Source organism: Hordeum vulgare, chromosome 5H (genome assembly GCF_904849725.1).
Source record: "Hordeum vulgare subsp. vulgare chromosome 5H, MorexV3_pseudomolecules_assembly, whole genome shotgun sequence".
Taxonomy (NCBI): Eukaryota; Viridiplantae; Streptophyta; class Magnoliopsida; order Poales; family Poaceae; genus Hordeum; species Hordeum vulgare.
The window spans coordinates 566957349-566982031 of NC_058522.1; positions in this window are offsets into that span (position 1 = coordinate 566957349).

A 24683-nucleotide genomic window follows, 5' to 3' on the forward strand; every position below is an offset into this window, starting at 1 on the left:
GGTGGAGCCAGAGGCATGGATGGGTAAGTGTGTGCCATTGCCAACAACAATGGTAGATGAATGATGCTTTAAAGAAGAGCTCGAGAGGTCGATGTTACCAGGGTTGCCGGTGCCGTGGGACGAAGCTCCGCTGTCGAGGTACCATTCGTGCAGTGCGGATTGGCCGTTGGAGAAGTTGTTGGCGCTGTAGGCAGCTTGCAGCATGGCGAGATGATCCCACGACGGCTGCTGCGGGGAAGGTGGTGCGGTGTAGCCGGGCACGCGCATCGGATACGCGTGGGCGTGGGAGCCGGGAGCAAGACCGAGTATGCCGGCAGAGTTTGGAGGAACCCAGCCAGGGCGCGGGTTGGGAATGGCCATGCCATATGGAGCGAAGAACCCCATGTAGGGGTTGTAGGGCATCGGAGGAGGAGTGTCGCGGCCCCCTGATCGCCGCGTCCACGGCCACGGCCGCGCCCGCGCTCGCGCCCACGTCCACCCGAGTCGGCGTTGTCCTGACGATAGCCGGAGCCATGCCCCGGTTGAGAACCAGAGCCGTGGTCGTTGGGGCGGAAGGCGGAGGAGCCACCGGAGGTTGGAGTGGGACCGGAGGGAGCACTGCTCTCGGTGACGGCGAGGACGGTGACGGGTTCGTCGGCGACGCGTTGGGCGAGGTTCTCCTCGGCGAGCTTCAGGCGTGAGAAGACCGTCTCGAAGGGGAGAAGAGGAACGGTGTCCCCGAGGACGACGCGGATGGTGTCGAGGCGCTTGTCGATGCCGTGAAGAAATTGAGTGGTGAGATCCACCTCAGTGACAGCATGATCGATGTCAGCCAGCCCGGCGGTGAGAAGCTTCATGCGACGGGCGTACTCGGCGACGGAGAGCTCGCCCTGCTGGAGATTGTGGTACTGCCGGTTGAGCATCATGTATCGGGCGGCGCGATTGGCCAGGAAGTAGTCACGGATGCGATGCCAGAGATCGAAGGTGGTGGTAGCCCCGACGACGTGGTCGACGAGGTTGTCGGCGAGTGTCGCATAGATCTAGAGGACGATGTGGGCGTCGATCTCGCGCTGTTGGGGGGTGGCGGTGGCGGGTAGGGGCTGTTCGATGAACTGGGCGACACCGTAGCGGATGAGGATGAGCAGGAAGAACGACTTCCATTTGTGGTAGTTATAGTCGTCGGGGTTGAGAAGGAACTTGATGTGGTTTTGAATGCTGTCGAGGAAGATGGGATGACGCGGAGCCGGCGGTAAGGAGGACGGTGTCGTGGTTTTGTCACGGCAGATGTCCTCGTGAAAGGACTTAGTACTGGAGCCATCGCACCTTGGTGGCGACTCAAAGGGGTTAAGCGGGACAGACACGTCGATTTACCCAGGTTCGGCCCCTCGTGAGAAGGTAAAGGCCTACGTCCTGCTTTGGTTTGTATTGATGTGGTTTCGATTACAAGGAGGGCGTAACTCGCCGAACCTAGCACTCGATGATTTCTAACCTGCCCTCTCCTCCCCTGGGACTCGCCTTTATATACAGGTCGAACCCCTAGGGTTTACAAAGGTGCTTTCCTTCCTACAAATCGTGACCCCTGTGGTCTCTAAGTCGCCGTCTTCCAAAGCTTGGAGACCTTCCAGAAATCATAAACCGTCATACGACCTTGATCCGGCCAGGACAAGGCCCAAATAATTGTTTGGGTGAATCGCCTGATTGGTAACCCGGCCAAACTAGGGCGGGTCATTAACAGGTAATATCCCCAACATTAGGCCCCAGATTGACTCGAACTTATTTTTCATGCCAATACTTCCGCTTAGTTGAAGGCGATTCATTCCTCATTTTTCTTCATACATCAGAAATTGTAACCCGCCATCTGGCACCGAAAAACTCTTTAAGTCGCCAAACCATTTCTTGTTGGCCTCTTCTTATCCCTCGATTTTCGGGAAGACTGACATAATCCCAACGGATCTTAGTGCATCGTTATCTCAAAATCTTCGAAACGCATTTATAGCGAATCTTTTTATTCCCCGGCAGTTCCCGCTCGCGGCGCCTCGATTCCAGCGCCCGCCCTGATAAATAGACGGGGGGGGGGGGACAGGACTGGTGCTTCCCACCTACCAGTCTCGTCAATCTCCTCCCCATCACCACAACGAGGAAACCTCATCGCCTCCCGAGGGCTCCGCCGCCGACCGTACTTTCCGTCTTCGCCCGAGAAGCTTCGACGCCGCCCATAGGCCTTCGCCGTCATCAAGCTTCGCACTGCGGCCGATCCGTCCGTCGCCATTGACCACCGCATCGTCGTCGACCATCTCGCCGCTCGTCACGAATTCCACCGCCGTCAAAGATCTCTTCGCTCGACGAGACCTCCGTGCTTCTCCAACGACCTTCGTCGCCGTCGGCCTTCTTCGACCGAGAGCATCAGGTTAGGCCACCGCCCATTTAAGAATAGATCCAATCTTCGTTTGAAGCTCCAGCACTGCCATGTTCTTGATGTTCTTCGTGAGCATGTGTTGCTTTTCCTGAACTGATTAGCACAAATGCCGACGAGATAACCAATGCTTCGAATATCTTCATTTATCCGCTCTTACTTGCGAACCTAGTATAACGTTTCATCAAGCGAAGGGTGTCACCTTGTCCTGGTAATAAATTTGTTGCGTCCAGCCATTTTTCTCATGTTTTCCATCTATCTAGTAGATCCATAATCTACCTACTGTTTTGCAAAAAGATGTTTGTAGTCTTCACACTTTGATGTTTTGAACAAACGTCTCCATCATCCTTAGAACGTAGCTCCCGAGAATAGCCAGACTTCGTAAGTCGCCATAGCAACCCAACTCGACTCTTGATATGGCGGGTCAAGTTTCCCTCTCAGTCCGTGAACAAATTACTTGGTGCGTTAGATGAACTTATTTCACCCCTTACAACAGATGTTCAAGGCGTATAAATTCATACTTTACTTCTTTGTAGCATGGGCGCCGTCTTCAAAAGTGACTGGCTTCCTACCAAGGTCGATGACACCATACTAGCAGACAATGTGAAAACGGGCAACTTGGACCCTCAGAATGTTATCGGCTGGCGTACCGGGTTCGGAGAAGATCTCCCCAACCCCAAAGAAGGGGAAATAGTCGTTTTCGTTGAACACCTGGAGCGAGGTTTTAAGCCGCCCGGATCGAAGTTTCTTAGAGACGCCATGGCTTTCATGAACGTCCGCATCCAGGATTTGGTACCTAATTCCATAAGTAACTTATGCCAATTCCAAGTGTTCTGTGAGGCTTATCTGCGGATTGAGCCCTCTGTCCCCTTATTCTGGCACTGTTTCCATCTGAATCGCCAAACGGAATTTCACAATGGCCCCAGCGTGGAACTCGGCGGTGTCAATGTCCAGCGCCGCAGGGATAGCCCATTTCCCTCAGTCGCCATGCCCATCCATCCCAAAGGTTGGGGCGAGTCTTGGTTCTACTGTCAAGAGACTTCTCCTACACGCGAAAACAAGCTTCTGGGCTACAGGAAAAATCGCCTTCCAACGAACTTCAAGCTTCCAGACAAGCTTACCGAGGAGGAGGAATCAGAATTCATCCCAGTACTGTCCGAGTTAAGATCCTTGAAAAACAACGGCCTTACTGGGGTTGACCTAATCCGCTGCTGGGTCGAATGGCGTATTCTCCCTCTGAGTTGCCGGGACGGTCTGATGTGCGAATTTGATGGCACCCTAGATCATCCTCAATGTTATTTCCATACGGCTTTAACAGAAAAGGACATCGTCACCATTATCAAGAAGCTGACTGGCGAGCCTGCGGGAAAATGCGGCCAAATCGGCCTCAAGCCTTTCTGCAAAATTAACCCGGCGCCCAAGGTGAACAAATCTAACCCGCCTTTGGTATTTACTTCTTATGCTTCATTTGTATTGTGGTTTTTGTAACATATGCTATTTCACAAAGGCGATAAGTTTTGGTCCAGGAAGCCCAAAAGGCCAACCATGAAAAATGTTAAGCCGCCTTCAAAGAAAACCAAGGGTAAGGGCAAAGCTGTTGCGGCTGAGCCATCCGAAATCGATGAATCTCAAGTCGGCGATGCACTTTCGGAGGTAAAAGTTCATCCTCTTTTCACTTGCCATCCACTACTGTTAATCTTTGTATTTATATCTCTGTCTCTCTTGAAATAGAATGAAGACAATGAAAGCCAGGAGGACTCTGTTGAGGTAATTTCTGTTTCCTCCGATTCATCTCCTTCTCCACCTAAGCCGGCCAGGCGAGTATGTGGGAAAGTTCCCTTCTCACACCCAAATGCTTGTTTGGACCCAAATTTCCTACTGAAGAAAGCACAACATACTTCAAATCGGAAGACCCGAAGTCATTCCTGTGATCTGGTGTCCGGCTTACCAGCAACGAACAAAAGGAAACCAAATGAGGTACTTATGAATAACAATTCTTCATGTTTCTTTGGATCACATCTGTAACCCGCCTATATCTTTGACGTATAATTCTTGCAGAACTCTACTCCTACATCTGGCGACTCAGTGATGTCGACACTTCCGCCAATGATTTGAGTTCCTGGGTAAGTCTTTTGATAATCTTACTTTGAATTTTGAGGGTAATAGACTTCCATTTCCTTAATGCGCTTCTCCCTTCTTTTAGGGCACATGCCAAGAAAAGGAAAACCAGCGGATCAACTCATGTCACAACTTCAGAGCCCATCAAAGAATCAATGCCGATTCAGGACAACCCGGACCAAGGTGAGCCTGAAAATCAAATGGATCTTCCAGACTCGCCCAAGGAAGCAATGGATGCCCCTAAGTCGCCAAGCCCATTGATGACAACAGAAGACCCGGATGTTGTAGTTATTACTGGTACCGGCTTCTCTAAGCCGGCGGCAACGGTTTTGTCAAGGCATGTGGCATCCTCCTCTCAAGCCATTCCCGAATCTGGACTCTCCAAGGCAAAGCTTTCTGAATATGAAAATCTGGAGTTCAAGGAACTCTGCTCTGGTTTTTCAAGTCACCTGGAGGCGAGCTATAAGATGGAGAAAAGCCTGCTGCGGATGTTAAAAAACAAACATGAGGTAAGTTTTGTTATATTGTATTACTCCCATTAACCCCCAAGGGCCGGGTCATCAGTAAAAAGATGAGCCGGGTCTTGATAATTTTAGAAAAAACTTTGCGACGAGTAACCCCCAAGGGCCGGGTCATCAGTAAAAAGATGAGCCGGGTCTTGAAAATTTTAGAAAAAACTTTGCGACCAGTAACCCCCAACGGGTGGGTCATCAGTAAAAAGATGAGCAGGGTCTTGAAAATTTTAGAAAAAACTTTGCGACCAGTAACCCCCAAGGGCCGGGTCATTAGTAAAAAGATGAGCCGGGTCTTGAAAAATTTAGATAAAACTTTGCGACCAGTAACCCCCAAGGGCCAGGTCATCAGTAAAAAGATGAGCCGGGTCTTGAAAAATTTAGAAAAAACTTTGCGACCAGTAACCCCCAAGGGCCGAGTCATCAGTAAAAAGATGAGCCGGGTCTTGATATCGTATAATTTCATCTAAAAAGAAAAAATTATACATTAGCCCCCAAGTGTCAGGGATATATTTGCTTGCAATAGTTATGAGACTTGCCCCTTTTTTGTACTTTCAACAGGAAACTCTTGCTCAGACTGAATCGGCGCTTGGCGAATTAAAGAAAAACTTATCTGGTCAGCAAGATGCCCGAGCTAAGTCGGAGGAGAAATATCAATTGGCCTTGGATGAGCTGGAAAAACTCAAAGTCGATTTGAAAAGAGCTCAAGCTGACCAAGATGCTGCCATAAAAAGAGCAGAAAAGGCTGAAGTCAGGCTGACCACTGTGCAACAAGAATTGTCCGGCTTAAAGCGTCATATCTCAAATATGACGCAAGCCGTCTTTGGTAAACTTACTCAAACTTTTGGTCTTTTCTCCCTCCTTTTTTCCTTTTTATCGTAAGTCGCTGATTATCATGACCCCTTACTCAGGTCCGAGAGCCGCCAACCTTCAGGAAGATTGTGTGCTGATGCTAAAAGCGATTTACACGTTGACAGAACAACTGTACACCGGGAGTGTATTAACTGTTAAGGCTGTGATGGGTGTCAAAGAGCCAATAACTTCCATAAAGAAGGTGCTTGGCTGCCTATCCACACTTCCCCCTCAGATTGGCGAGTTAACTCTGTCAGCCGCCCGAAAAGGTGTTCTGACTGCCTTGAGTCGCTGCTTGGCGTATGCTCCAGAGATCAACCCGGAAGAGGTAGCGGCAGGCTTTACGCAACTCAAAGATGATGGGTCAGAATTCGTTGAAGAGGACTATCAACGTGTTGTCAAGGACTCCCGACTGGCAGCAACCCAACTCGCAGCAAGTCTTGATTTATCAAAGTATCACGCGGCTTATGACAGCAAAAACAAGAAGCTCAACCCGCCAGCCTTTGTGACGACCAGTTTAACTCCTCGGCGACCCAAGAACCCTTTTGACTTGGAAGCAGACCTGGCATCAATCCTGACTGATGAAGATGACTTCGCAGCTCAGGCTAAGTGCAACTGGGTATTGGGCGACTTGCAAATTGAGGTCGGCCAAAGCTCGCAGCCAAATGATCCTAAGGCGCCAACAGAATAAACCTCATCGATTTGGCCTGAGAGCCATGTAATAGGTCTTTTTCATAAGTCGATACTGTTTTTGTGATACTCTTCGAAAGAATCTTTATATCGCCCTTAAGGCGATTTGAAATATTTGACCTGCCATTTGAGAATCCTTTATGATGCTTAATGCGCCATGGACGAAGTAATTCTGATCATCATCCTGACTTAAGATTTGAAAACAACATATGTGAAACTAAATAAATGATAACAAATATTTTCAAGAGGAATCAGAAAGAAAGGTTAAAAACCCTCAAGGCTATGCCAAAAATAAAAACAGCAATTTCGTCGGCTCATAAGGTCGCGATAGGATGGGGCGAGTCAGAAAGCTCGAGCACACACCCAAAATTATGGTTTCGTCGGCTCATAAGGTCGCGACAGGATGAGGCGAGTCAGAAAGCTCGAGCACACACCCTATAATGCAGGTTTCGTCGGCTCATAAGGTCGCGACAGGATGAGGCGAGTCAGAAGGCTCGAGCACACACCCTATAATGCAGGTTTCGTCGGTTCATAAGGTCGCGACAGGATGAGGCGAGTCAGAAAGCTCGAGCACACACCCTATAATGCAGGTTTTGTGGGTTCATAAGGTCGCGATAGGATGAGGCGAGTCAGAAAGCTCGAGCACACACCCTATAATGCAGGTTTCGTCGGCTCATAAGGTCGCGACAGGATGAGGCGAGTCAGAAGGCTCGAGCACACACCCTATAATGCAGGTTTCGTCGGCTCATAAGGTCGCGACAGGATGAGGCGAGTCAGAAGGCTCGAGCACACACCCTATAATGCAGGTTTCGTCGGCTCATAAGGTCGCGACAGGATGAGGCGAGTCAGAAAGCTCGAGCACACACCCTATAATGCAGGTTTCGTCGGCTCATAAGGTCGCGACAGGATGAGGCGAGTCAGAAAGCTCGAGCACACACCCTATAATGCAGGTTTCGTTAGCTCATAAGGTCGCGACAGGATGAGGCTAGTCAGAAAGCTCGAGCACACACCCTATAATGCAGGTTTCGTCGGCTCATAAGGTCGCGACAGGATGAGGCGAGTCAGAAAGCTCAAGCACACACCCTATAATGCAGGTTTCGTCGGCTCATAAGGTCGCGACAGGATGAGGCGAGTCAGAAGGCTCAAGCACACACCCTATAATGCAGGTTTCGTCGGCTCATAAGGTCGCGACAGGATGAGGCGAGTCAGAAATCTCGAGCACACACCCTATAATGCAGGTTTCATCGGCTCATAAGGTCGCGACAGGATGAAGCGAGTCAGAAAGCTCGAGCACACACCCTATAATGCAGGTTTCGTCGTCTCATAAGGTCGCGACAGGATGATGCGAGTCAGAAAGCTCGAGCACACACCCAATAATGCAGGTTTCGTCGGCTCATAAGGTCGCGACAGGATGGGGCGAGTCAGAAAGCTCAAGCGCCACCCTAAAATGTTGATTCTGTCGGCTCATAAGGTCACAACAGGATGACAAAAATTATTCTTTTAATGAAGAAGCCCCCAAGTCAGGGAGTATATTCAACTTTATTGCTTTATAATGAAACTGAAAAACTTACAAAATGTAGAGCTTAAGAGCTCAAGTGTAATAAGGCCGCAGGTGGGCAATATTCCAGGGGCGAATTGACTCAGCCTCCGTGGTCGGCCGGTTAGGCTGGAGATCCACCAAATAATAAGAGCCATTGCGGAGATTTTTACTGACGACGAACGTTCCTTCCCAAGGTGGTACAACTTATGCATGCCTGCACGATCTTGTATCAACCGAAGAACCAAGTCGCCTTCCTGAAAGGTCCGACTTTTAACCCGGCGGTTGTGATAACGCCGTAGATCCTGTTGATAGATAGCTGAACGGGCCGCAGCCAGGTCACGTGCCTCTTCTAAGGCGTCCAAAGAATCTTGACGCGCCAGCTCATTGTCTTGTTCCACATATGCGGCGACTCTAGGTGAATCATGCCTTATATCAGTAGGAAGGACAACCTCTGCTCCGTAGACCAGAAAGAAAGGGGTGAAACCCGTGGACCTGTTCGGGGTGGTCCGGATTATCCACAATACTGAAGGCAATTCTTCAACCCAACACCTTGGGGTTTTTTCCAGGGGAACCATGAGTCGGGGCTTAATCCCTCGCAAAACCTCCTGATTCGCCCGTTCTGCCTGCCCGTTAGATTGCGGGTGAGCGACTGCAGAAACATCAAGTCGGATATGTTCTCGATGACAAAACTCCTGCATCGCCCCTTGGGACAAGTTAGTACCATTATCAGTAATGATACTGTGCGGGTATCCAAACCGGAAAATCAACTTTTTCAAGAATTTGACCGCTGTCTCCGCATCGCAAGCTCCAATAGGTTCCGCCTCAACCCACTTGGTGAACTTATCAACCGCCACCAGCAGATGGGTCTTCTTGTTAGAGGACATTTTAAAAGGACCGACCATGTCCAGCCCCCAGACCGTAAAAGGCCAAGTGATGGGGATCATTCTTAATTCTTGAGCCGGCACATGAGCCTGCCGCCCATAACGTTGGCATCCTTCGCACCGACGAACTATATCTTCCGCATCTGCATGAGCCGTCAGCCAAAAGAAACCATGACGGAAAGCCTTTGATACCAAAGAGCGTGACCCGGCATGATGCCCACAATCTTCGGAATGAATGTCATTTAAGATTATGCATCCTTCTTCGGAAGAAACGCATCGCTGAAAAACTCCAGAGGCGCTCCGCTTATATAACTCGCCATTGATGATGACCATGGATTTGCTGCGTCGAACGATTTGGCGAGCCAAAACTTCGTCTGCTGGTAACTCGCCCCGAGCGAGATAAGCCAGATAAGGAAGAACCCAATCCGGAGTGACATGGAGAGCCGCCACGAGCTGGGACTCAGGATCTGGTATTGCCAATTCCTCCTCTGATGGTAGAATCGCAGGATATCCAGAAAAACATTAGGAGGAACCGGCTTTCTCTGGGAGCCAAGTCGTGAGAGGGCGTCATCTGCCTCGTTGAGGCGCCGATCAATATGGTCCACCTGATAACCATGAAAATGACCCGACACTTCAGACACAGCTCGTCTGTAAGCCGCCATCGTGGGGTCCCGAGAATCCTAGGTACCTGAAACTTGTTGTGCCACCAAATCAGAGTCGCCAAAGCATCTGACTCGTGTTAGATTCATCTCCTTGGCGAGTCGCAAGCCGTGAAGCAAAGCGTCGTATTCCGCTGCATTGTTAGTGCACGGAAACATGAGTCGGAGAACGTAACAGAATTTATCTCCTTGAGGGGATACCAACACCACACCAGCCCCCGAGCCTTCGAGCTGCCTAGATCCATCAAAATAAACAGTCCAGTAAGTGAGATCAGGCCGGTCTTCCGGAGCCTGTAACTCCGTCCAGTCATTGACGAAATCAACTAAGGCCTGGAACTTCATGGCTGTGCGGGGGGGGGGGGGGGGGTATACTGTATGTGATGGGGCCCAAGTTCTATTGCCCACTTGGCGATCCGCCCTGTTGCCTCCCGATTCTGGATGATGTCCCCAAGGGGGGCAGAGCTAACCACTGTGATAGGGTGTTCTTGGAAATAATGCTTAAGTTTTTGACTCGCCATAAACACCCCATATACCAACTTCTGCCAGTGTGGGTACCGCTGCTTGGAAAGAGTTAGCACCTCGCTGATAAAATATACCGGGCGTTGCACTGGGTATTCCTTCCCTTCCTCCTTTCTCTCAACGACCACTGCCACACTTACTGCTTTGGAATTTGCTGCGATATACAGAAGCATGGGCTCTTTTTCAGTCGGGGTGGCCAGGACCGGCGGGTTAACCAATTGGCGTTTCAGGGCTTCGAACACCTCGTCTGCCTCATTCGTCCAAACAAACCGATCGGATTTCCTCAATAACTGATAAAGAGGGATCGCCTTCTCCCCCAGGCGACTCACAAAACGACTTAGGGCCGCAATGCGACCCGCCAGTCGTTGAACTTGATTAACGTTCGCCGGCTTTCCAAGGGATGTAACTGCTTCGATCTTGTCCGGGTTAGCTTCAATGCCGCGCTCCGATACCAGAAAACCCAGCAATTTCCCCGCAGGCACACAAAAAACACACTTGGTGGGATTTAGCTTCATCTGATATACCCATAGGTTATCGAACGTTTCCTTGAGGTCCTCTAGTAGCGTCTCCCCCTGGCGAGTTTTGATCACAATATCGTCGACATAGGCATGAACGTTGCGACCGATTTGGTTGCGGAGGCAATTCTGGATGCAGCGCCGATAAGTCGCCCCCGCACTCTTGAATCCAAAGGGCATGGACACATAACAAAAAGCCCCGAAGGGGGTTATAAAGGTTGTTTTCTCTTGATCCTCCACGGCCATCTTGATTTGGTGATATCCTGAGTAGGCATCCAAAAAACACAATCGTTCGCATCCCGCCACCGAGTCAATGATCTGGTCGATGCGGGGAAGAGCGAAGGGATCTTTTGGACAAGCTCTGTTTGAGGTATGTGTAGTCAATGCACATACGAAAATTACCATTCTTCTTGAGTACCAAAACCGGGTTAGCCAGCCATTTGGGGTGAAAAACTTCCACGATAAAACCGGCGGCTAAAAGACGGACAACCTCTTCCCCAATTGCCTTGCGTCGCTCCTCGTTAAATCTGCGAAGGTACTGCTGGATGGGTTTGCACTTTGGGTCAACATTAAGATGGTGCTCAGCGAATTCTCTCGGCACACCAGGCATGTCAGAAGGTTTCCATGCGAAGATGTCCCGATTCTCACGGATGAATTCGATGAGCGCGCTTTGCTATTTGGGGTCCAGACGAGTCCCGATGGTGAATTGCTTGGATGAGTCGCCAGGCAGGAAATCAATTGTCTTAGTGTCGTCCGTTGGCTTGAACTTGAGGGGCGACTCAGAATCTGTAGTCGGCTTCTTTAGGGGTGACATGTCCGCCGGGTCAACATTGGCCCGATGGTGTTTGAGCTCTTCCGCAGCACAGGCGACTTCCGCATAAGCCGCGTCCCCTTCTTCACATTCCTTTGCAATCCTTCTATCTCCATCAACCGTGATGGGTCCTTTGGGACCATGCATTTTGAGCTTGAGGTAGACATAGCACGGGCGAGCCATGAAGCGGGCGTAAGCCGGCCGCCCAAACAGCGCATGGTAGGGGCTTTTCAATTTGACCACCTCGAAGATCAGTGACTCCGACCTATAATTCTGCGCAGTTCCAAATGCCACTGAGAGCCTGACTCGACCTATGGGATAGGCCGACTTGCCTGGGACTAATCCGTGGAAAACCTGGTTGAAGGCATCAGGTCTTTTTCCAATAGGTTCATCCTTTGGAAAGTGTCAAAGTATAGGATATTGATGTTGCTGCCACCATCCATTAGCACTTTTGATAGGGTGTAACCCCCAACTTGGGGAGCCATGACCAACGCCAGATCGCCCGGGTTATCAACTCTCGGCGGGTGATCCTCCCTGCTCCATGTTATGGTTTGCTTAGACCAATGGAGGTATCTGGGAAGCGCCGGTTCAGACACACTGTATGCCCGGTGACTCACCTTCTTATCACGCCTGCAAGCATTAGTGGTGAAAACATGATACTGCCCATTACTTAACTGTTTGGGAGGCGGGGGAAGATGAGAATAGGGGTGCATAGTGGGAGGGTGGTGAGGCGCCGCTGTGAGCTGAAGGAGCGGTGCCGAAGATGAAGGGGGAGGCGGCGGCGACAATGATGCCGTCGCTGGTGGCCGAACTGGAGGAGAGTGCCGGCGAGGGGGCAGAGCTGGTGCCCTGGGAGGCGGCAGCGGCGGGATCGGCCATTGGAGTGGAGTCTGATACCAAGTAGGAAGGAGAATTATCTCTTGTGTATTGATCCTTCCTCACCCCTCTCTTATATACACATGAGTTGGTTACATGGCCCTATCTAGGTGGCACGCAGGCCAGGGCATGGGAGTAGTGGATGCTATATACATGGAGTGTAGTTACAACACGTAGTGGCACATCATGTGTTAACAAATTCTTCTTCCGAGTAAAATTATGTGTATAGCACCTAAGATCCTAAATATTTCAAGGACAGCAATGTACTGCCCGAAGAATGAAGTGCAAATTTTCATATTATCTATAAATCATTCAGAAATCTACATTTTAATCACGCAAATTCTGTCCAGAATTTACCTTGCGCGTGATGTTAGAAAACAAGGACGGAAAGTCTAAAATAATAACTTAGTGTATAAAATTTGTTGTAGTGCACAAAACCCAAATGAACAAATTTACATGTTCACATTTCATTACATTTGTGAATTCTTGAAGTTTCTGGAAAGCTTTGGAGTGTGTGCTGTGTGACTATAGCATAGATGCATCAGATATAATCTTAGCATTCACATAAAATGCAGATATTTTGATTCAGGGTGCATTGGCACAATCACCAAGCACTATTCTAATGTTCTAACAAGAATAGCATGGAGAGCAACTTGAAAATTCCATTCTATCCTGGTAGTTCATTGCCAAGTCAGATTCATTGGGTAGTACTTACTATATAACTAAAGTTGAGTTCATTGGGAATGTCCAGACTCCCTTTTTTATTTTACTGCACCGTGCTTTCAATTTTTTCTCGGCACTTCGGCAGGGCTAAACACTAGTAGAAAACGGGCCTTTGGCCGGGACCCTTTAGTCCCGGCCTGCCTCTCGGCCGGGACTAAAGGTCCGGCCACGTCGCCCCAATTCTCAATGCCTCCCTCGAGGCTTTAGTCCCGGCCCGTAAGGAGCCTTTAGTCCCGGTTCGTGTCCCAAACCGGGACTAAAGGGCTACGCGGTGGGCAGCCCGCATGTGCGCCACCTTTAGTCCCGGTTTGTGTCTCAAACCGGGACTAAAGTCCTCTGCCTATATATAGCACAGCCCCCCTCTCCCCACTTCGTTGCATTTTTCTTGGATGGAGGATTGTGAGTGGGTGCTTGCTCTCCACTTTTTTTGATGCACTAGAGGTGTTTGTTGAAATGTGTGTTAGAGCGATGCCGCTTCAGTTCACCGAACACAACTACGATATGAGATGCCCGAGCCACGCTTAAACCTCTTCCTCTTTATTTCTACTTATTCTAAAAGGTTAGCAACTATATTTCCTCGTTTAGACCGTGCGGTACTAATTTTTAGGATCGTGATTGTATTTGATATACTGTCGTATAACGCAGAGATGAGCCATCCATGGATGTACGGTGATCGACGCACAGCCGCTTACAGAGAAGGTGTGCATTCTTTTCGAGATGAAGCCGATGCGAACAAGCATGGTGGTGCCTATATGTTTTGTCCATGTGTTGAATGTCGGAATGAGAAGGATTACACTTCCTCAAGAGTCATTCAGAGCCACCTGCTTTGGTCCGGTTTTATGTCGGGCTATAATGTTTGTACCAAGCACGGAGAAAGAGGGGTTATGATGGAAGACGACGATGAAGAAGAAGAGAACGATGATGACAACTACCGATCTATGTTCCCTGAGTATGCTGATACCACAATGGAAGACAATGAAGAAGAAGATCAGGATGAAGAACGGGAACCAGATGAGCCTGCTGATGATCTTGGCCAGGTCATTTCTGATGCACGGTGAGGTTGCGACACGGAAAAATAGAGGTTGCAGTTTGAGCAGATGTTACAGGACCACAACAAATTGTTGTACCCAACTTGTGAAGATGGCCAGAAGAAGCTGGGTAGCACACTGGAATTGCTGAAGTGGAAGGCAGAGACTCGTGTGACTGACTCGTCATTCGAAAAGTTGCTGGTACTGATGAAGAAGATGCTTCCAAGAAAGAACGAATTGCCCGCCAGCACGTACGAAGCAAAGAAGCTTGTCTGCCCTCTAGGATTAGACGTGCAGAAGATACATGCATGCCCTAATGACTGCATCCTCTACCGCGGTGAGAAGTACGAGAATATGGATAAATGCCCGGTATGCACTGCATTGCGGTATAAGATCAGAAAAGATGACCCTGGTGATATTGAGGGCGAGCCACCCAGGAAGAGGGTTCCTGCCAAGGTGATGTGGTATGCTCCTATAATACCACGGTTGAAACATCTGTTCAGAAATAAAGATCATGCGAAGTTGTTGCGATGGCACATGGAAGATCGTATGAAAGACGATAAGTTGAGGCACACCGCTGATGGTCGGCAGTGGAGAAAAATCGAGAGAGAGTTCCCGAGATTTGCAGCTGACGCAAGGAACTTATGGTTAGGTCTGAGTACAGATGGCATGAATCCTTTTGGGGAGCAGAGTTGCAGTCACAGCACCTGGCCCGTTACTCTATGTATCTACAACCTTCCTCCTTGGTTGTGTATGAAGCGGAAGTTCATTATGATGCCAGTGCTTATACAAGGTCCAAAGCAACCCGGCAACGATATTGATGTGTACCTAAGGCCATTAGTGGATGAACTTTTACAGCTGTGGGCCGAACCAGGTGTACGTGTGTGGGACGAGCACAAACAATAGGAATTTGACCTTCGAGCGTTGCTTTTCGTAACCATCAATGATTGGCCTGCTCTTAGTAACATTTCAGGACAGTCAAACAAGGGATACAATGCATGCACGCACTGTTTGGATCAGACAGAAAGTATATATCTCGACAACTGTAGGAAGAATGTGTATCCGTACAATCGTAGTTTTCTTCCGCCCAAGCATCCCTTAAAGAAAAAAGGCAAGCATTTCAATGGCAAGGCAGAACCCCGGGGGAAGCCTGTCATCCGTACTAGTGCTGAAGTATTTGATATGGTCAAAGATTTAAAAGTAATCTTTGGAAAGGGTCCTGGCAGCCAACCTGTTCCTAACGGCCCTGATAAGCGCGTACCCATGTGGAAGAAGAAATCTATATTTTGGGAGCTACCCTACTGGGAAGTCCATGAGGTCCGCTCGGCAATCGACGTGATGCACCTGACGAAGAATCTCTACGTGAATATTCTAGGCTTCATGGGCTTGTATGGGAAGCAAAAGATACACTAGAAGCACGGGAGAACCAGGAACGTCATAAAGAAAGAGATGGCATGCATCCAGGGCAGTTTCAAGGGCGTGCCAGCTACGCTCTTACTAAGGAAGAGAAGGAAATCTTCTTTGAAGTCCTGTTCAGTATCAAGGTCCCAACTGGCTTCTCGTCGAATATAAAGGGAATCGTAAATATGAAAGACAAAAAATTCCAAAACCTAAAGTCTCATGACTGCCACGTGCTTATGACGCAATTGCTTCCGGTTGCATTGAGGGGAATTCTACCGGAAAATGTTCGCCTGGCAATTGTGAAGGTATGTGCATTCCTCAATGCAATTTCTCAGAAGGTAATCGATCGAGAAAGTCTATCAGGGTTACAGATTGATGTGGTCCAATGTCTGGTCAGCTTTGAGTTGTTGTTCCCGCCATCCTTCTTCAATATAATGACACATCTCCTAGTTCACCTAGTCGAAGAGATTAGAATTCTCGGTCCTGTGTTTCTACACAATATGTTCCCCTTCGAGAGGTTCATGGGAGTCTTAAAGAAATATGTTCGTAACCGTGCTAGGCCAGAAGGAAGCATCTCCAAGGGCTATGGAACAGAGGAGGTCATTGAGTTTTGTGTGGACTTTCTTCCTGACCTTAAGCCGATTGGTGTTCCTGAATCTCGGTATGAGGGTAGACTGACAGGAAAAGGCACACTAGGAAGGAAAGCAAAAGTATGTATGGACGGGCATTCTTTCTCTCAAGCACACTACACAGTTCTACACAATTCCACCGTGGAGGCTCCGTATATCGTGAGACACAATAATATTCTACGCTCCGAAAACCCGGGGAAGGCTGACTCTTGGATTAAAGGGGAACACGAGAAGACTTTCGGCAGTTGGTTGCAGACACATCTCATGAATGACGACACCGTTGAAGAAGAGCTGTACTATTTGGCCAGGCCACCATCTTCAACTATATGTACTTTCCAAGGGTATGAGATAAATGGGAATACATTTTACACGGTTGCCCAAGATAAAAAAAAGCACCAACCAAAATAGTGGTGTCCGCTTTGATGCAACAGACGAGAATGGGTACTGTTTGGAAACATATTACGGGTACATAGAGGAGATATGGGAACTTGACTATGGACCTACTTTTAAGATCCCTTTATTTCGGTGCAAATGGGTGAAGCTGACAGGAGGCGGGGTAGTTGTAGACCAAAAGTACGGCATGAAAACAGTGGATCTCAACAATCTTGCGTACATGGACGAACCATTTGTCCTAGCCAATGATGTCGATCAGGTTTTCTATGTGAAGGACATGTCTACATTAACGAGAAAAAGAAATCAGCAAAAGAAGATATCGTCCGATGAGCCAAAACGCCACATAGTTCTTTCAGGAAAAAGAAACATCGTGGGAGTAGATGACAAGACAGACATGTCAGAAGATTATAATAAGTTTCATGAAATTCCGTCCTTCAAAGTGAAAACTGACCCAAGCATCCTACTGAATGATGAAGATTCTCCATGACTACGACCCAGAAGAAAACAGAAATAATAGATAGGAATATTGGTGCAATAATGTAATAATGTATTAAACCTTTTATGTAATGCATGTATGGAATTTACTAAATTTCAAACACTTTTCATTTTCATAGTATCCATGTAAGAGATGAGTTCTCGTTCGAAACCCTGATACTTCGAGAGAGATTGTCCGTTTTGTACACGAAGTGCATCCAGTTTTTGTCGTAGCCCTCTCAACTTTTTAACACATGCTATGTGGGTGAAATGATGATAGCATGCCAACATTTTCACAGTTCATTTGTAGTTCTTCTCAATTTCAGTATCAACTAGCTCAAAAAAAATAAGTAAATGCACGAAATATACCAAATGAAGTCAGAAATTGTTGAAATTTTGTGACGTGCCTTTGAATGGTGCATTTTGAGCACACAAAAAGTATGGAGTTCAAATAAGTTCAAAAGACCATTGCAGAACATATGACCAAATTAATACAAGTTCATCATCACATTAAAACCAAAGAACAGTAGTGATCAAATGTTATTATTGCAAAAAATAAATACATAAAGTTCTCTCATAAAACAACATACAACTATGTAAAACATTTAAATGCAACAACAAACGCGATCAAAATCGCAACTAAGGTAACAATTGACCCAAGAACATAATGATACCAAGCCTCTTTATCAATGACATATTTTCTAATATTCCTAATCTTCAAGCGCATTTCATCCATCTTCAAGCGCATTGCATCCATCTTCAACCGCATCGCATCGATCTTCATCTTGCGATCATCGGTGACATCGGCGACATGCAACTCCAGTTCCATATTCTTATCCTCAATTATTTTCAATTTTTTCTTCAAGTATTTGTTTTATTTTTCAACCAAATTTAACTTCTCGACAAGAATTCTTATGTGGGTTGGAATTTCCGGTTCACATACCTCCTAGATTAAAAAATATATGTCACATTGGTTGTCATAATTGTCATAAACACTAAATAAAACAAATAGTTATAAAAGATAATATATACCACATCCGAATCATAGACAGGACGAGGGCCGACGGAGGCGGATACCAAAACCATCGCACTATATAATAACAAAAAATAATGAAAGTGAGTAATTTATACAAGTATGTATCTAAATCATACAAGTAAGATTTTTTTGAATTTAAAAAGAAGATAAGAACAAGAGGCTCACCACGGTAGTGCTCGCAGTTGGTGCATGGCGAAACCTAGACAAATATTAAGGAAAATGGAGCTTGGAGGTCGAGCTTGGAGAGGAGAAAGCTTAAGTAGAGTAGCTCGGGCATTTCATCGAACACGTCATGTGCATGAACTAGAGTGGCAAGAGCATGGCATGGTCACACTTCAACAACCAAAAAACAGGGGATATGGCGGGCAGGGGCGAGGGTTTATATAGGCAAAACTTTAGTCCCGGTTCGTGCCACGCCCCGGGACTAAAGGCCATTGCTTCCCGCCTTCTTGTCTGCCGAAAAAGGGTCTTTAGTCCCGGGTCGTGGCTCCACCCGGGACTAAAGACCCCCTTTAGTCCCGGTTCCTGCCACGCCCCGGGACTAAAGGCCCCTGTTTCCCGCCTTCTGGTTTGCCGAAAAAGGGTCTTTAGTCCCGGGTCGTGGCTCCACCCAGGACTAAAGGGTTCTTTAGTCCCGGTTCGTGGCTCCACCCGGGACTAAAGATCCACCTGTATAAGCGGGAGTTAGAAAATTTCGAACCCAAATCGTCCATTTTCTCTTCTTCTTCCTCTCGTTCTCCTGCCCGGCGCGGCAAGCGACGAACTCGACGACGCCGTCAGGCTGCCCGCCGTCCTGCTCGCCACCGCCTGCTGTCCTCCTCGCCGTCGCCGTCGTCCTGCTCGCCGCCACCGTCCTCCTCGCCGCGCGCCGTCGACACCTCCGGCCGGTAAGCCCCATGCCCCCTCCTCCCGAACACTCCGGCCAGCACAAGCGAAGAAGAAAAAGGAGAAGAAAGGAAGAAAAAGGAGAAGAAAGGAAGAAAAAGGAGAAGAAAAGAAGAAAAAGGAGAAGAAAGGAAGAAAAAGGAGAAGAAAGGAAGAAAAAGGAGAAGAAAAGAAGAAAAAGGAGAAGAAAGGAAGAAAAAGGAGAAGAAAGGAAGAAAAAGGAGAAGAAGAGAAGAAAAAGGGAAGAAAGGAAGAAAAAGGAGAATAAAGGAACAAAAAGGAGAATAAGAAGAGGAGGAGAAGAAAAGAAGAAAAAGGAGAATAAGAAGAGGAGGAGAGGAGAAGAAGAGGAAAAATAGAAGAAGAGGAAAGGAGAAGTAGTAGAAGAAGAGGAGAAGTAGAAGTAGAAGAAGAAGTAGAAGAAGAGGAGAAATAGAAGAAGAGAAAAAATTAGTTTAGGGTTAGAAGAAGAAGAAATATTTTTTTTATCATTTAATTTTGCTATTGTATAGTGTATATGCTTAAGTGTTAATAGTGTTTCTTAGATTATTGCTATTGTATATGCTTAAGTGTTAATAGTTTAATTTTTCTATTGTATATGCTTAAGTGTTAATAGTTTATTTTTAGCAAGAAAATTAATAGAACTAGTTTAATTTTGCTATTTTATATGCTTAAGTGTCCGGGACTGGGCTCTGCCCGGCTGGTATATTAGAGTTTAGGTTCTAGCCAAGACCCGGGACTAAAGGTCCTCCTATATAAAACGAGCCTTCGAAGTTTCCGCCCGGCTAGTTTGTTAGTTTATTAGTTAATCAAATGTCCGTTTTTTGCAGAACTATGGATCCACATATCAGGAACCTCGAAGAGGAAGAACTTCTCGAAGATATAATCAAAGACGGCCCCGACGTTGAACCAGCCGAATCTCCGACGTCATATCTAAACGACTCCGGATATGGAATGGAGGTCGAGCGACACGAAGATGAAGCCGATGGGGCAGGAGATAGGTCCAATGACGGAGAAGGTGATAGCTCCACTGATGGCGAAGCCGGTGGAGAAGCCGGTGAAGAAATAATAAAGTCCGGCGAGGTATACATATGAAGTTCGAGAATCACTTGTAATATGTGAAAAATATTGGAGATAGCTCTATATTGTATACATATACATTCATTTGACGAATGTTTCTCCCTCTTAGGCCTCCACATCGACCAAATCTACGAAACGAGGCCCGACTAGAAAGTTGGATGCACGGACGCATTACACCTTTGAGGTGATAATGCCTACGGGCGAACCCAAGCTTCCTAAGAATGCTGCTGACACATTCAAGAAGCAATGCGGAGTTCTCGTTAGGGATCACGTCCCGATCAGCGTTCGGGAGTGGAACAAGCGCAAAGGGGCAGCCGATAGTGACTATGTCACCGAAAGGTACAAAGATAATCTTTGGAATGATCTCATGTCACATTTCAACCTGCCAGAATGTGAGAATGAAGACGCCGCAGACAAACTGAGGGCCAAAGTCAAGCAGTGGACTCTAAAGAAGATGGTCGAACTGTTCCGTAGCTGGAAGAAGAAGCTATGGAAAAACTATCTGGAGACAAAGAAAGTGCCAGTATTCGAGGGGTATCTAGCCAAGCACGCGAATCACTGGAAGGAATTTCAAGAGTACAAGGAGTCAGAAGATGCCCAGGCATTATCAGAAAAGAACAAGATAAATGCCGACAAGAAGAAATATCACCACAAGCTGGGGCCAGGGGGCTATGAGACTGCCATCCCAAAGTGGGAAAAGAAAGAGCAAGATCTGATAGATAAAGGCATCGTACCTGAACCACTCCGTGATGAGTGGGGATTGAGAGCAAGAAATTGGTTCCTTGCGCATGGTGGGTCGTACGACGAAACAACAGGGGACCTAATCTGCAATGACAATCTTAGGATACCCAGGGAGAATTGGAAAAGGATAGTGAAAGAAATTAAGGAGGGACAAAGAAAGTTTATTGCAGATAGAGATAAAGATTTGCTCACACTGGTCCTCGGCAATGACGAACATGGAGGATGAACGCGAGGCTTCGGTCCATCTTACCCGTGGTGGCTTGGGTTTGTCAGAGACCAAGACACTTACAGAAGCCGAGAGAGAGCAAAGAAGCGGCAGCAGGATGAGGAGAATGACAAGTTCAACCAGTTGCTTGGTAGGATTAACAAGCAACAGAAGCAGATTGATGAGCTTAGAGGAGTAGCGCGCCAGGAAGATCCTGCACTTGATATTACCGGCGCCCCATCTAAGCGGAAAAGCAGCGTGGCTGAATCTGAGGCCCCGCCCGACGATGCACGAAGAATGATAGAGGGCGGTCCCGGCTACCCCGTGGATGGAATCAAGGAGTCAACATCATGTGAACTCCATCAGAAATTCAAGAACATATCCATGAAGGTGGCCGTCGGACAAGCATTACCTTCTGGCCCTGATGCACGCTGGCATGGCCGTGAGATTCCAGCTGGCTTTGCTAAAGTCGGGGTGGATAAATCATGACGGGGTTTCATGATATGGAGCTCGACATAGCTGGACCCGAAGATGAGAGGACACTCGGAGAGGTACAGGGTGGAGTCATCCTATGGGACAAGAACTACATCAAGCTTCGAGGCTCGGCCCCAAGGACAACACCGCCTCTGAGTCGTCGCAGGTCACCTACACCTCCATTACCTCCAAGCCCTCCACATGACGTCGGCCAGCACAACACGAGTCCATCTCGATCACCGCCGCCAGACTTGGGTCGTCCGTCTCCGCCGCCGCCCCCTCCGGATACAAAGCCTGAGCCTGCCACGGATACAAAGCGGGAGCGTGCCACCAAGAACGCTCCGCCGCCGCCCGCTCCGGATACAAAGCCTGAGCCTGCCACGGATACCAAGCGGGAGCGTGCCACCAAGAACGCTCCGCCGCCGCCCGCTCCGCATACAAAGCCTGAGCCTGCCACGGATACAAAGCGGGAGCGTGCCACCAAGAACGTTCCGCCGCTGCCCGCTCCGGATACAAAGCCTGAGCCTGCCACGGATTCAAAGCGGGAGCGTGCCACCAAGAACGCTCCGCCGCCGCCCGCTCCGGATACAAAGCCTGAGCCTGCCACGGATACAAAGCAGGAGCGTGCCACCAAGAACGCTCCGCCGACGATTCCTAAGCCACAGAGCACCCCAAAGCGCAAAAGGTCGACCCTCCCAAAGATACGTCATGCTAATCTTCCTATCGGACCTTATGATCGTACCCCCTTCCATCACAGTATGACTTACACCATAAGCCTGATGACTATACACGCACATTGCAGAAGGAAGTGAAAAAGAGCAGATCACGTGCAAGCCCTCCACATGACGTCGGCCAACACAACACGATTCCATCTCGATCACCGCCGCCGGACTTGCGTCGTCCATCTCTGCCGCCGCCCGCTCCGGATACTAAGCGGGAACGTGCCACCAAAAACGCTCCGCCGACGATTCCTAAGCCACAGAGCACCCCAAAGCGCAAACTGTCGCCCCTCCCAAAGGTACGTCATGCTAATCTTCCTATATCAGACCTTATGACTTACACCATAAGCCTGATGACTATACACGCACATTGCAGAAGGAAGTGAAAAAGAGCAGATCACGTGCAAGTGCAAGTGGGAGCAAATCAAGTTCAACTACAAGCAAGAAAAAATCAGACGTTCCTCAGCTTGGACAACAGGCCAAACAGTCGACCCCACCCCTCAAGGTGTTAACCGAGAATGTTCCCCCTCCGGTGCAGGCGCTAGCTTTAGAAAGAGCAAAGGAGTTGGCGGCTGCATGTGGTGTCTCGGTTGAAGAATTGTTGTCTTCCCAAGACGACAAGATACCCAAGGCTGTGGTAGCCCCTAAGCCATAGTTTGTCATGGGTGAGCCTTTGGTCAGCAAAGATGATCTCCCAACAAATATGTGTTACTTGCATCAATGGTACTTAAGTGAATCAAAGAATGGGAGAACGATGATCGTGCTGAGTGTCCCACAGGAGTACCACGGCCGCCCCGAACAAATCCATATCGACTTTGATGAACTCTTCCAGATGTACAATGGCGACGCCCTCGACAAATCGCTTATGAGTTGCTATTGTCTGTAAGTTTTTCAATTCGTTGTCTACATATAACTTGTTTAGTTATTTCAATTCATTGTCTATATATAACTTGTACTCTGTTATGCAGAATGAAGATTCTGGATTGTAAAAGTAAGAGCATCCTAAATATTGGGTTTATTGACCCAGATAAAATACATATAGCGACGCTAACTGATTATCCCAAGGAGACGGAGGAAAACCTTCTAAGGTTTCTAATAGATCAAAAAATTTGTGACCACATACTATTTCCATACAACTTCAGGTGAGGGTCTTTACTCTGTTGTGCCCATTCACTTATAAGTTTAATTGATAAGTTACTGACACACACATATATATATACATGTGCAGCTTCCATTGGATTCTGTTGGACATTCAAATTGATAAGGGAAGAGTTGATGCCTTCGACCCATTATCGAGACCCTTGGAACAGTTCCAAAGCCTGCAGGACATGCTCCAAGGGTAATTTTAATCATTCTTGCGCTCTATCGGTCTCTTTCGATGACTTTCTGATATATCAATTAATGAAAAACTTAGAAAATCATTATCCTTGTCGGGCAGGGTTTGGAAGCGGTTCAAGTGCGTGACTCCCGGTAACTTTCATGAGAAGCTGACCTTTAGAGCGGCTCAGGTAAGTAGTAGTATGATATACTTCTATTAATTTTCAATACATTTATGATGCTAGGTTATTATTTTGATTATATATATTCTATTCTCGTAAAGTGCGACCAGCAGCCACGGGGAACGCATCTATGTGGATACTATGTTTGCGAGACCATTCGCACGTTTACCTCTGAGCACAAGGATCATAGATTCGACGTAAGCAATGAACATTCACACCTCTATTTTTACCCGTCATTCTTTGTTATCATGATTGATATTCATATTCATCTCCTCTTCTTATATAGCACACGGCCATGACGACGAAGGTCCTACCAGAGCAACGCGCGATTGCTGTTGCAGAGGAGCTTGCGACCTTTCTGAGGACGGAAGCTATAGATGACAAAGGACGATTTAGTGTAGCTAGGGGCCATTACTGATGTTCGTCCATGTAATCGAATAGACGGGCTCTAGTCCCGATAATTCAGATCTCCATGTAATTGTATATATATGCTCGCTTGTAAGATAAGTTAATCTTATATATATATGCATAATTATTTCTATTTAAATTATATGAAAACTAATTCCCGAACACCAAACGAGGCATCACGTTAATCTCCCGAACACCTAAACCCTAAAACCCAAAAATAATTTCATTCAAAAAAAAACCCAAAAACCAGCAAAATCTGAAAATCTTTAGTCCCGGTCCGTGTAACGAACCGGGACTAAAGGGCCTGCCCCTGGGGCGCTACGAGGCGCCCACGTGGAGCACCTTTAGTCCCGGCTTGTAAGAGGGCCGGGACGAAAAGGTTAGGCCTTTAGTCCCGCCTCTTTAGTCCCGGTTGGTGAACCGGGACTAAAGCCCCTTACGGGCCGGGGCTAAAGGCCCCGTCCCCACTAGTGAAATAGCTCTCAATGCTTAAACAGGGCGTTCTGCAAAATGCAAATGTTGCTGTGAAGAGGATCATGAACAACTACACGATCGATGAGAAATTATTTTATCGTGAGGTTAACAATCTTTTGAAGAGGCAACCTCCCAACGCGTTAGAGCCC